We start from the raw sequence: 15,289 nt of genomic DNA, 5'->3' as shown, positions 1-15,289 counted from the left end.
CTGACTGTCTCACTGACTGACTGACTCACTGACTGACTCACTGACTGACTCACTGACTGACTCTATGACTAACTCACTGACTAACTCTATGACTAACTCACTGACTGACTCACTGACTGACTCACTGACTGACTGACTGACTCACTGACTGACTCACTGACAGACTCACTGACAGACTCACTGACAGACTCACTGACAGACTCACTGAGACTCACTGACTGCCTGACAGACTCACTGACTGACTGACTCACTCACTCACTGACTAACTCACTCACTGACTCACTCACTGACTGACTCACTCTCACTGACTGACTGACTCACTCTCACTGACTGACTCACTCTCACTGACTGACAGACTCACTGACTGACTGACTGACAGACTCACTGACTGACTCACTGACTGACTGACTCACTGACTGACTCACTGACTCACTGACAGACTGACTCACTGACTGAATGACTCACTGACTGACTGACTCACTGAATGACTGACTTACAGACACACTGACTGACTGACTGACAGACAGACTCACTGACTGACTGACAGACTCACTCACTGACTGACTCACTGACTGACTGACAGACTCACTCACTGACTGACTGACTCACTGACTGACTGACCGACTCACTAACTGGCTGACAGACTCACTGACTGACTGACAGACTCACTGACAGACTCACTCACTGACTGACTGACAGACTCACTCACTGACTGACTGACAGACTCACTGACTGACTGACTGACTCACTGATTGACTCACTGACTGACTCACTCACTGACTGACTCACTCACTGACTCACTCTCAGTGACTGACTCACTCTCACTGAATGACTCACTCACTGACACTCACTCACTCACTCACTCACTCACTCACTGACTCACTGACTGACTCACTCACTGACTGACTCACTCACTGACTGACTCACTCACTGACTGACTCACTCACTCACTGACTCACTCACTCACTGACACTCACTCACACTCACTCACTGACTCACTGACTGACTGACAGACTCACTGACTGACTGACAGATTCACTCACTGACTGACTCACTGACTGACTCACTGACTGACTGACTGACTGACAGGCTCACTCACTGACTGACTGACAGACTGACTGACTGACTGACAGACTCACTCACTGACTGACTGACAGACAGACTCACTCACTGACTGACTGACTCACTGACTGACTGAGTGACAGACTCACTGACTGACTGACAGACTCACTGACTGACTGACAGACTCACTAACTGACTGACAGACTCACTCACTGACTGACAGACTGACAGACTCACTGACAGACTGACTGACTCACTCACTGACTGACAGACTCACTCACTGCCTGACATAATCACTCACTGACTGACTCACTGACTGACTGGCAATCTCACTCACTGACTGACAGACTCACTCACTCACTGACTGACTCACTCACTCACTGACAGACTCACTCACTGACTGACTGACAGACTCACTGACAGACTGACTGACTCACTCACTGACTGACAGACTCACTCACTGCCTGACATAATCACTCACTGACTGACTCACTGACTGACTGGCAATCTCACTCACTGACTGACAGACTCACTCACTCACTGACTGACTCACTCACTCACTGACAGACTCACTCACTGACTGACTGACAGACTCACTGACTGACTGACAGACTCACTGACTGACTGACTGACTGACAGACTCACTGACTGACTGACTGACAGACTCACTGACTGACTGACAGACTCACTCACTGACTGACTCGCTCACTGACTGACAGACTCCCTCACTGACTGACTGACAGACTCACTCATTCACTGACTGACTGACAGACTCACTCACTGACTGACTGACAGACTCACTCACTGACTGACTGACAGACTCACTCACTCACTTACTGACAGACACACTTACTGACTGACTGACTCACTCATTGACTCACTGACTGACAGACTCAGTCACTGACTGATAGACTCACTGACTGACAGACTCACTGACTGACAGACTCACTGACTGACACTCTCTGACTGACTGACAGACTCACTGACTGACAGAGTCACTGACTGACAGAGTCACAGACTGACTCACTGACTGACAGACTAACTCCCTGACTGTCTCACTGACTGACTCACTGACTGACTCACTGACTGACTCACTGACTCACTGACTGACTCACTGACTGACTGACAGACTCACTGACTGACTGACAGACTCACTGACTGACTGACAGACTCACTCACTGACTGACTCACTCTCACTGACTGACTGACTCACTCTCACTGACTGACTCACTCTCACTGACTGACTGACTGACTCACTGACTGACTCACTGACTGACTCACTGACTCACTGACTGACTCACTGACTGACAGACTCACTGACTGACTGACTCACTCTCACTGACTGACTCACTCACTGACACTCACTCACTCACTGACTGACTCACTCACTGACTGACTCACTGACTGACTGACTCACTGACTGACTGACTCACTCACTCATTGACTGACTCACTCACTGACTCACTGACTCACTCACTCACTCACTGACACTCACTCACTCACACTCACTGACACTCACTCACTGACACTCACTCACTGACTCACTCACTCACTGACAGACTCACTGACTGACTGACAGACTCACTCACTGACTGACTCACTGACTGACTCACTGACTGACTGACTGACTGACAGACTCACTCACTGACTGACTGACAGACTCACTCACTGACTGACTGACAGACTCACTCACTGACTGACTGACAGACTCACTGACTGACTGACTGACTGACAGACTCACTGACTGACAGACTCACTGACTGACTGACTGACTCACTGACTGACTGACTCACTGACTGACTGACTCACTGACTGACTGACTCATTGACTGACAGACTCACTGACTGATAGACTCACTCGCTGACTGACAGACTCACTCACTCACTGATTGACTGAAAGACTCACTCACTCACTGACAGACTCACTCACTGAGACTCACTCACTGACTGACAGACTCACTGACTGACTGACAGACTCACTGACTGACTGACTGACTCACTGACTGACTGACTGACTCAATGACTGACAGACTCACTGACTGACAGACTCACTGACTGACAGACTCACTGACTGACTGACTCACTCACTGACTGACAGACTCACTCACTCACTCACTGACTGACAGACTCACTCACTCACTGACTAACAGACTCACTCACTCACTGACTGACAGACTCACTGACTGATAGACTCACTCACTGACTGACAGACTCACTGACTGACTCACTGACTGACAGACTCACTGACTGACTCCCTGACTGACTCACTGACTGACAGACTCACTGACTGACTCCCTGACTGACTCACTGACTGACAGACAGACTCACTCACTGACTGACAGACTCACTCACTCACTCACTGACTGACAGACTCACTCACTCACTGACTAACAGACTCACTCACTCACTGACTGACAGACTCACTGACTGATAGACTCACTCACTGACTGACTGACAGACTCACTGACTGACTCACTGACTGACAGACTCACTGACTGACTCCCTGACTGACTCACTGACTGACAGACTCCCTGACTGACTCACTGACTGACTGACAGACTCACTGACTGACTCCCTGACTGACTCACTCACTGACTGACAGACTCACTGACTGACTCACTCACTGACTGACAGACTCACTGACTGACTCACTCACTGACTGACAGACTCACTGACTGATAGACTCACTCACTGACTGACAGACTCACTCACTCACTGATTGACTGAAAGACTCACTCACTCACTGACAGACTCACTCACTGAGACTCACTCACTGACTGACAGACTCACTGACTACCTGACAGACTCACTGACTGACTGACTGACTCACTCACTGACTAACTCACTCACTGACTCACTCACTGACTGACTCACTCTCACTGACTGACTGACTCACTCTCACTGACTGACTCACTCTCACTGACTGACAGACTCACTGACTGACTGACTGACAGACTCACTGACTGACTCACTGACTGACTGACTCACTGACTGACTGACTCACTGACAGACTGACTCACTGACTGAATGACTCACTGACTGACTGACTCACTGAATGACTGACTTACAGACACACTGACTGACTGACTGACTGACTGACAGACAGACTCACTGACTGACTGACAGACTCACTCACTGACTGACTCACTGACTGACTGACAGACTCACTCACTGACTGACTGACTCACTGACTGACTGACCGACTCACTAACTGGCTGACAGACTCACTGACTGACTGACAGACTCACTGACAGACTCACTCACTGACTGACTGACAGACTCACTCACTGACTGACTGACTGACTCACTGACTGACTGACTGACTCACTGATTGACTCACTGACTGACTCACTCACTGACTGACTCACTCACTGACTCACTCTCAGTGACTGACTCACTCTCACTGAATGACTCACTCACTGACACTCACTCACTCACTCACTCACTCACTCACTGACTGACTCACTGACTGACTGACTGACTCACTCACTGACTGACTCACTCACTGACTGACTCACTCACTCACTGACTGACTCACTCACTGACACTCACTCACACTCACTCACTGACTCACTGACTGACTGACAGACTCACTGACTGACTAACAGATTCACTCACTGACTGACTCACTGACTGACTCACTGACTGACTGACTGACAGGCTCACTCACTGACTGACTGACAGACTGACTGACTGACTGACTGACAGACTCACTCACTGACTGACAGACAGACAGACTCACTCACTGACTGACTCACTGACTGAGTGACAGACTCACTGACTGACTGACAGACTCACTAACTGACTGACAGACTCACTCACTGACTGACTGACAGACTCACTGACAGACTGACTGACTCACTCACTGACTGACAGACTCACTCACTGCCTGACATAATCACTCACTGACTGACTCACTGACTGACTGGCAATCTCACTCACTGACTGACAGACTCACTCACTCACTGATTGACTGAAAGACTCACTCACTGACAGACTCACTGACTGACTGACAGACTCACTGACTGACTGACTGACTCACTGACTGACTGACTGACTCAATGACTGACTGACTCACTGACTGCCAGACTCACTGACTGACAGACTCACTGACTGACTGACTCCCTGACTGACAGACTCACTCACTGACTGACAGACTCACTCACTCACTGACTGACAGACTCACTCACTCACTGACTAACAGACTCACTCACTCACTGACTGACAGACTCACTGACTGATAGACTCACTCACTCACTGACTGACAGACTCACTGACTGACTCACTGACTGACAGACTCACTGACTGACTCCCTGACTGACTCACTGACTGACAGACAGACTCACTCACTGACTGACTGACTCACTCACTGACTGACAGACTCACTGACTGACTCACTGACTGACTGACAGACTCACTGACTGACTGACTGACAGACTGACTGACTGACTGACTCACTGACTGACTCACTGATTGACAGACTCACTGACTGACAGACTCACTGACTGACAGACTCACTGACTGACAGACTCACTGACTGATAGACTCACTCACTGACTGACAGACTCACTCACTGATTGACTGAAAGACTCACTCACTCACTGACAGACTCACTCACTGAGACTCACTCACTGACTGACAGACTCACTGACTACCTGACAGACTCACTGACTGACTGACTCACTGACTGACTGACTGACTGACTCACTGACTGACTGACTCACAGACTCACTGACTGACAGACTCACTGACTGACTGACAGACTCACTGACTGACAGACTCACTGACTGACTGACTCCCTGACTGACAGACAGACTCACTCACTGACTGACAGACTCACTCATTCACTCACTGACTGACAGACTCACTGACTGACTAACAGACTCACTCACTCACTGACTGACAGACTCACTCACTGACTGACTGACAGACTCACTGACTGACAGACTCACTGACTGACTCCCTGACTGACTCACTGACTGACAGACAGACTCACTCACTGACTGACTGACTGACTCACTGACTGACAGACTAACTGACTGACTCACTCACTGACTGACAGACTCACTGACTGACTGACAGACTCACTCACTGAAGGACCCACTGATTGACAGACTCACTCACTGACTGACTCACTGACTGGCTCACTGACTGACTGACAGACTAACTCACTGACTGTCTCACTGACTGACTGACTCACTGACTGACTCACTGACTGACTCACTGACTAACTCTATGACTAACTCTATGACTGACTCACTGACTGACTCACTGACTGACTCACTGACTGACTGACTGACTCACTGACTGACTCACTGACAGACTCACTGACAGACTCACTGACAGACTCACTGAGACTCACTGACTGCCTGACAGACTCACTGACTGACTGACTGACTCACTCACTGACTAACTCACTCACTGACTCACTCACTGACTGACTCACTCTCACTGACTGACTGACTCACTCTCACTGACTGACTCACTCTCACTGACTGACAGACTCACTGACTGACTCACTGACTGACTCACTGACTGACTGACTCACTGACTGACTGACTCACTGACTCACTGACAGACTGACTCACTGACTGAATGACTCACTGACTGACTGACTCACTGAATGACTGACTTACAGACACACTGACTGACTGACTGACAGACAGACTCACTGACTGACTGACTGACAGACTCACTGACTGACAGATTCACTCACTGACTGACTCACTGACTGACTGACAGACTGACTGACTGACTGACTGACAGACTCACTCACTGACTGACTGACAGACTCACTAACTGACTGACAGACTCACTCACTGACTGACTGACAGACTCACTGACAGACTGACTGACTCACTCACTGACTGACAGACTCACTCACTGCCTGACATAATCACTCACTGACTGACTCACTGACTGACTGGCAATCTCACTCACTGACTGACAGACTCACTGACTGACTCACTGACTGACTGACAGACTCACTGACTGACTGACTGACAGACTGACTGACTCACTCACTCATTGACTGACTCACTCACTGACACTCACTCACTCACTGACTGACTCACTCACTGACTGACTCACTGACTGACTGACTCACTGACTGACTGACTCACTCACTCATTGACTGACTCACTCACTGACTCACTGACTCACTCACTCACTCACTGACACTCACTCACTCACACTCACTGACACTCACTCACTGACACTCACTCACTGACTCACTCACTCACTGACAGACTCACTGACTGACTGACAGACTCACTCACTGACTGACTCACTGACTGACTCACTGACTGACTGACTGACTGACAGACTCACTCACTGACTGACTGACAGACTCACTGACTGACTGACTGACAGACTCACTCACTGACTGACTGACAGACTCACTGACTGACTGACTGACTGACTGACAGACTCACTGACAGACTGACTGACTCACTGACTGACTGACTCACTGACTGACTCACTGACTGACTGACTCATTGACTGACAGACTCACTGACTGATAGACTCACTCGCTGACTGACAGACTCACTCACTCACTGATTGACTGAAAGACTCACTCACTCACTGACAGACTCACTCACTGAGACTCACTCACTGACTGACAGACTCACTGACTGACTGACAGACTCACTGACTGACTCACTGACTGACTGACTCAATGACTGACTGACTCACTGACTGACAGACTCACTGACTGACAGACTCACTGACTGACAGACTCACTGACTGACAGACTCACTCACTGACTGACAGACTCACTCACTCACTCACTGACTGACAGACTCACTCACTCACTGACTAACAGACTCACTCACTCACTGACTGACAGACTCACTGACTGATAGACTCACTCACTGACTGACTGACAGACTCACTGACTGACTCACTGACTGACAGACTCACTGACTGACTCCCTGACTGACTCACTGACTGACAGACTCACTGACTGACTCCCTGACTGACTCACTGACTGACAGACAGACTCACTCACTGACTGACTGACTCACTCACTGACTGACAGACTCACTGACTGACTCACTCACTGACTGACAGACTCACTGACTGACAGACTGACTGACTGACAGACTCACTGACTGACAGACTCACTGACTGACAGACTCACTGACTGACTGACTGACAGACTCACTGACTGACTGACAGACTCACTGACTGACTGACAGACTCACTGACTGACTGACTCACTGACTGACTGACAGACTCACTGACTGACTGACAGACTCACTGACTGACTGACTCACTGACTGACACTCACTGACTGACAGACTCACTGACTGACAGACTCACTGACTGACAGACTGACAGACTCACTGACTGACTCAATGACTGACTCACTGACTGACTCACTGACAGACTCACTCTCACTGACAGACTCACTCTCACTGACAGACTCACTCACTGACTGACAGACTCACTCACTGACTGACAGACTCACTCACTGACTGACTCACTCACTGACTGACTGACAGACTCACTGACTGACAGACTCAATGACTGACAGACTCACTGACTGACTCACTGACTGACTCACTGACTGACAGACTCACTGACTGACTCACTGACTGACTCACTGACTGACAGACTCACTGACTGACTGACAGACTCACTGACTGACTGACAGACTCACTGACTGACAGACTCACTGACTGACAGACTCACTGACTGACTGACAGACTCACTCACTGACAGACTCACTCACTGATTCACTGACTGACTGACAGACTCACTGACTGACTAGCTGACTCACTGACTGACTGACAGACTCACTGACTGACAGACTCACTGACTGACTGACAGACTCACTGACTGACTCACTGACTGACTGACTGACTCACTGACTTACTCACTGACCGACTCACTCTCACTGACTGACTGACTCACTCTCACTGACTGACTCAATCTCACTGACTGACTGACTCACTCTCACTGACTGACTGACTCACTCTCACTGACTGACTGACTCACTCTCACTGACTGACACTCACTGACTGAGACTCACTGACTGACAGACCCACTGACTGACTGACTCACTCACTGACTGTCTGACAGACTCACTCACTCACTGACTGTCTGACAGACTCACTCACTCACTGACTGACAGACTCACTGACTGACAGACTCACTGACTGACAGACTCACTGACTGACAGACTCACTGACTGACAGACTCACTGACTGACTCACTGACACTCACTGACACTCACTGACAGACTCACTGACTCACTGACTCACTGACTGACTCACTGACTGACTCACTGACTGATTCACTGACTGACTCACTGACTGAGTGACAGACTGACTCACTCACTGACTCATTGACTAACTCACTGACTGACTCACTCACTGACTGACTGACTCACTCACTCACTGACTCACTCACTCACTGACTCACTGACTGAGTGACAGACTGACTCACTGACTGGCTCACTGACTGACAGACTCACTGACTGACTCACTGACTGACGACAGACTCACTGACGACAGACTCACTGACTGACAGACTCACTGACTGAGTGACAGACTGACTCACTGAGTGACAGACTGACTCACTCACTGACTGACTGACTGACTAACTGACTCACTGACTGGCTCACTGACTGACTGACTGACTGACTGACTGACTGACTCACTGACTCACTCACTGACTGACAGACTGACTCACTGACTGACTGACTCACTGACTGACTGACTCACTGACTGGACTCACTGACTGGACTCACTGACTGGACTCACTGACTGACTGACAGACTGACTGACTCACTCTCACTGACTGACTCACTCTCACTGACTGACTCACTCTCACTGACTGACTCACTCTCACTGACTGACTCACTCTCACTGACTGACTCACTCTCACTGACTGACTCACTCTCACTGACTGACAGACTGACTGACTGAGACTCACTGACTGACAGACCCACTGACTGACTGACTCACTCACTGACTGTCTGACAGACTCACTGACTCACTCACTGACAGACTGAATGACAGACTCACTCACTGACAGACTGAATGACAGACTCACTCACTGACAGACTGACTGACAGACTTACTCACTGACTGACAGACTCACTCACTCACTGACTCACTGACTGACTCACTCACTGACTGACTCACTCACTGACTCATTGACTGACTCACTGACTGACTCACTGACTGAGAGACTCACTGACTGAGAGACTCACTGACTGACTTACAAACTCACTGACTGACTGACAGACTCACTCACTGACTGACAGACTCACTGACTGACTGACAGACTCACTGACTGACAGACTCACTGACTGACAGACTCACTGACTGACAGACTCACTGACTGACTGACAGACTCACTGACTGACAGACTCAATGACTGACAGACTGACAGACTCACTGACAGACTCACTGACTGACTGACAGACTCACTGACTGACTGACAGACTCACTGACTGACTGACAGACTCACTGACTGACTGACAGACTCACTGACTGACTGACAGACTCACTGACTGACTGACAGACTCACTGACTGACTGACAGACTCACTGACTGACTGACAGACTCACTGACTGACAGACTCACTGACTGACAGACTCACTGACTGACAGACTCACTGACTGACTGACAGACTCACTCACTGACAGACTCACTCACTGATTCACTGACTCACTGACAGACTCACTGACTGACTGACAGACTCACTGACTGACTGACAGACTCACTGACTGACACTCACTGACTGACAGACTCACTGACTGACTGACAGACTCACTGACTGACAGACTCACTGACTGACTGACTGACAGACTCACTGACTGACAGACTCACTGACTGACTGACAGACTCACTGACTGACAGACTCACTGACTGACTGACTGACTCACTGACTTACTCACTGACCGACTCACTCTCACTGACTGACTGACTCAATCTCACTGACTGACTCACTCTCACTGACTGACTGACTCACTCTCACTGACTGACACTCACTGACTGAGACTCACTGACTGACAGACCCACTGACTGACAGACTCACTGACTGACAGACTCACTGACTGACAGACTCACTGACTGACAGACAGACTCACTGACTGACAGACTCACTGACAGACTCACTGACACTCACTGACACTCACTGACACTCACTGACACTCACTGACAGACTCACTGACTGACAGACTCACTGACTGACAGACTCACTGACTGACAGACTCACTGACTGACAGACTCACTGACTGACAGACTCACTGACTGACAGACTCACTGACTGACAGACTCACTGACTGACAGAGTCACTGACTGACAGTCACTGACTGACAGAGTCACTGACTCACTCACTGACTGACTCACTGACTGACTGACAGACTCACTGAATAACTGACTGACAGACTCACTGACTGACTGACAGACTGACTCACTGACTGACTGACTCACTGACTGACTGACTGACTCACTGACAGACTCACTGACTGACAGACTCACTGACTGACAGACTCACTGACTAACTGACTGACAGACTCACTGACTGACAGACTGACTGACTGACAGACTCACTGACTGACAGACTCACTGACTGACTGACAGACTCACTGACTGACTGACAGACAGACTGACTCACTGACTGACTGACTGACTCACTGACTCACTGACTGACTCACTGACTGACAGACTCACTGACTAACTGACTGACAGACTCACTGACTGACTCACTGACTGACTGAGAGACTCACTGACTGACAGACTCACTGACACTCACTGACTGACTGACTCACTGACTGACTGACTCACTGACTGACTCACTCACTGACTCACTGAATGACTCACTGACTGACAGACTCGCTGACTGAGAGACTCACTGACTGAGAGACTCACTGACTGAGAGACTCACTGAGTGACAGACTGACTGAGTGACAGACTGACTGAGTGACAGACTGACTGAGTGACAGACTGACTGAGTGACAGACTGACTGAGTGACAGACTGACTGAGTGACAGACTGACAGACTGACAGACTGACAGACTGACAGACTGACAGACTGACAGACTGACAGACAGACTGACAGACTCTCTGACAGACTCACTCACTGCCTCACTCACTGACTGACTCACTGACTAACTGACTGACTCACTCACTGACTGACAGACTCCTCACTGACAGACTCACTGACTGACTGACAGACTCAATGACTGACAGACTGACAGACAGACTGACTCACTGACTGACTGACTGACTCACTGACTCACTGACTGACTCACTGACTGACAGACTCACTGACTGACTGACTCACTGACTGACAGACTGACAGACTCACTGACTGACTGACTCACTGACTGACAGACTCACTGACTGACTGACAGACTCACTGACTGACTGACAGACTCACTGACTGACAGACTCACTGACTGACAGACTGACAGACTCACTGACTGACTCACTGACTGACTCACTGACTGACTGACTCACTGACTGACTGACTGACTCACTGACTGACTGACTCACTGACTGACAGACTCACTGACTGACTGACTGACTCACTGACTCACTGACTGACTCACTGACTGACAGACTCACTGACTGACTGACTCACTGACTGACAGACTGACAGACTCACTGACTGACTCACTCACTGACTGACAGACTCACTGACTGACTGACAGCCTCACTGACTGACTCACTCACTGACAGACTCACTGACACTCACTGACTAACTGACTCACTGACTGACTCTCTGACTAACTCACTGACTGACTCACTCACTGACTGACTGACAGACTCACTGACTGACTGACAGACTCACTGACTGACTGACAGACTCACTCACTCACTGACTGACAGACTCACTCACTGACTGACAGACTCACTCACTGACAGACTCACTCACTCACTGACTGACTGACTGACAGACTCACTCACTGACTGACAAACTCACTCACTGACTGACTCACTCACTGACTGTCTGACAGACTCACTGACTGACTCACTCACTGACTCACTCACTGACTGACTGACAGACTCACTGACTGACTCACTCTCTCACTGACTCACTGACTGACTGACTGACTCACTGACTGACTGACTCACAGACTGACTGACAGACTGACTGACAGACTCACTGACTGACTGCCATACTGACTGACTGCCATACTGACTGACTGACAGACTCACTGACTGACAGACTCACTGACTGACAGACTCACTGACTGACAGACTCACTGACTGACAGACTCACTGACTGACAGACTCACTGACTGACAGACTGACTCACTGACAAACTCACTGACTGACAAACTCACTGACTGACAAACTCACTGACTGACTGACAAACTCACTGACTGACTGACAGACTCACTGACAGACTGACAGACTGACAGACTGACAGACTGACAGACTGACTGACTGACTGACTGACAGACTGACAGACTGACTGACTGACTGACTGACAGACTCACTGACTGACTGACAGACTCACTGACTGACTGACAGACTCACTGACTGACTGACAGACTCACTGACTGACTGACAGACTCACTGACTGACTGACAGACTCACTGACTGACTGACTCACTGACTGACTGACTGACTCACTGACTGACTGACTCACTGACTGACTGACAGACTCACTGACTGACTGACTGACTCACTGACTGACTGACTCACTGACTGACACTCACTGACTGACAGACTCACTGACTGACAGACTCACTGACTGACAGACTCACTGACTGACAGACTCACTGACTGACGGACAGACTGACTGACGGACAGACTGACTGCCTCACTGACTGACTGCCTCACTGACTGACAGACTCACTGACTGACAGACTCACTGACTGACAGACTCACTGACTGACAGACTCACTGACTGACAGACTCACTGACTGACTCACTGACTGACTGACAGACTGACTCACTGACAAACTCACTGACTGACAAACTCACTGACTGACAAACTCACTGACTGACAAACTCACTGACTGACAGACTCACTGACTGACAGACTCACTGACTGACAGACTGACTGACTGACAGACTCACTGACTGACAGACTCACTGACTGACAGACTCACTGACTGACTGACAGACTCACTGACTGACTGACAGACTCACTGACTGACTGACTCACTGACTGACTGACAGACTCACTGACTGACTGACTGACTCACTGACTGACTGACTGACTCACTGACTGACACTCACTGACTGACAGACTCACTGACTGACTTACTGACTGACTGACGACAGACTCACTGACTGACGACAGACTCACTGACTGACAGACTCACTGACTGAGTGACAGACTGACTCACTGACTGAGTGACAGACTGACTCACTGACTCACTGACTGACTGACTGACTACCTGACTGACTCACTGAATGGCTCACTGACTGACTCACTGACTCACTGACTGACTCACTCACTGACTGACAGACTGACTCACTCACTGACTGACAGACTGACTCACTGACTGACTGACTCACTGACTGACTGACTCACTGACTGGACTCACTGACTGACTGACAGACTCACTGACTCACTCTCACTGACTGACTCACTCTCACTGACTGACAGACTGACTGACTGACTGAGACTCACTGACTGACAGACCCACTGACTGACTCACTCACTGACTGTCTGACAGACTCACTGACTCACTCACTGACAGACTGACTGACAGACTCACTCACTGACTGACAGACTGACTGACAGACTTACTCACTGACTGACAGACTCACTCACTGACTCATTGACTAACTCACTGACTGACTCACTCACTGACTGACTCACTGACTGACTCACTGACTGACTCACTGACTGAGAGACTCACTGACTGAGAGACTCACTGACTGAGAGACTCACTGACTGAGAGACTCACTGACTGACTTACAAACTCACTGACTGACTGACTCACTCACTGACTGACAGACTCACTGACTGACTGACAGACTCACTGACTGACTGACAGACTCACTGACTGACTGACAGACTCACTGACTGACTGACAGACTCACTGACTGACTGAGAGACTCACTGACTGACTCACTGACTGACTGACAGACTCACTCACTCACTCACTGACTGACTGACAGACTCACTCACTCACTGACTCACTGACTGACAGACTCACTGACAGACTGACTGACTGACAGACTCACTGACAGACTCACTGACTCACTGACTGACTCACTGACTCACTGACTCACTGACTCACT

This window comes from Triturus cristatus, unplaced genomic scaffold (genome assembly GCF_964204655.1).
Source record: "Triturus cristatus unplaced genomic scaffold, aTriCri1.1 SCAFFOLD_141, whole genome shotgun sequence".
Classification (NCBI taxonomy): domain Eukaryota; kingdom Metazoa; phylum Chordata; class Amphibia; order Caudata; family Salamandridae; genus Triturus; species Triturus cristatus.
Note: the sequence above shows the minus strand (reverse complement) of the source record.